The sequence below is a fragment of the Sinocyclocheilus anshuiensis genome, unplaced genomic scaffold (genome assembly GCF_001515605.1).
Source record: "Sinocyclocheilus anshuiensis isolate Anshui unplaced genomic scaffold, SAMN03320099.WGS_v1.1 scaffold7879, whole genome shotgun sequence".
NCBI classification, from domain to species: Eukaryota; Metazoa; Chordata; class Actinopteri; order Cypriniformes; family Cyprinidae; genus Sinocyclocheilus; species Sinocyclocheilus anshuiensis.
Genome location: NW_015538402.1, coordinates 1 through 1,183, shown reverse-complemented (window position 1 = coordinate 1,183; position 1,183 = coordinate 1). Strand labels below are relative to the sequence as shown.

Below are 1,183 nucleotides of genomic sequence, written 5' to 3'. Positions count from 1 at the left end.
CGAGGCGCCGGTCTAAGGCGCCAGACTCAAGGTTTATCAACCTTCACAGTTGTTGAGGTTTCTGGTCTCCAAATGGAGGTGTTGGTTCAAATCCCACTTCTGACAAAGCCTGTTTTAGAGTGACCAGACTAGAAGTAGAATTTTAATTAATTATGAGACAGAAAATGCTTTATTTTGGATCCTTTATTTTGCTTCTGACCAACTCCAGTAATAGAATTGCCCTTCACATTCTTGCCTGATTATGTCAGAATAGCCAAGCGGTCTGAGGCACCAGACGCAGGATTTATCAACCTTTTCAGTTGTTGAGATTTCTGGTCTCCCAATGGAGGCGTGGGTTCAAATCCCACTTCTGACAACGGTTATTTTAGAGTGAACGGACTAGAAGTAGAATTGGAAGTAATTATGAAACAGTAAATACATATTTTGGATCCTTTATTTAGCCAGCTGACCAACTCCAGTGATAGAATTGCCCTTCACATTCTTGCATAAATGTGTCAGAATGGCCGAGTGGTCTAAGGCGCCAGTCTCAAGACATAGCAGCTTTCTCAGTTGTTGAGGTTTCTAGTCTCCAAATGGAGGCGTGGGTTCAAATCCCACTTCTGACAAAACCTGTTTTAGAGGGACCGGACTAGAAGTAGAATTTTAAGTAATTATGAGACAGAAAATGCTTTATTCTGGATCCTTTATTTTGCTTCTAACCAACTCCAGTGATAGAATAGCCCTTCACATTCTTGCCTAATTATGTCAGAATAGCCGAGCGGTCTAAGGCGGCAGACTCAAGACATATCAACCTTCTTAGTTGTTGAGGTTTCTGGTCTCCAAATGGAGGCGTGGGTTCAAACCCCACTTCTGACAGGCTCTTTTAGAGTTAACAGACTAGAAGTAGAATTGGAAGTAATTATGAGACAGTGAATTACATACTTTGGATCCTTTATTTTGCCATCTGACCAACTCCAGGGATAGAATTGCCCTTCATATTATTGCTTGATTATGTCAGAATGGCCGAGGCGCCGGTCTAAGGCGCCAGACTCAATGTTTATCAACCTTCTCAGTTGTCGAGGTTTCTGGTCTCCAAATGGAGGTGTGGGTTCAAACCCCACTTCTGACAATGGCTCTTTTAGAGTGAACAGAGTAGAAGTAGAATTTGAAGTAAATATGAGACAGTAATTTATATATTTTCGAT

General features: G+C 41.6%; 2 non-coding genes across 2 annotated transcripts; both read left to right on the top strand.

Annotated features, from left to right (window-relative positions):
- Positions 1-493: 493 nt before the first annotated feature.
- On the top strand, positions 494-605 carry trnal-caa (transfer RNA leucine (anticodon CAA)). The gene is made up of 2 exons: positions 494-531; positions 571-605. It is a non-coding gene; the product is annotated as a tRNA-Leu (tRNA).
- A 138-nt stretch (positions 606-743) lies between these two features.
- On the top strand, positions 744-855 carry trnal-caa (transfer RNA leucine (anticodon CAA)). Its single transcript has 2 exons — positions 744-781; positions 810-855. It is a non-coding gene; the product is annotated as a tRNA-Leu (tRNA).
- Positions 856-1,183: the final 328 nt, after the last annotated feature.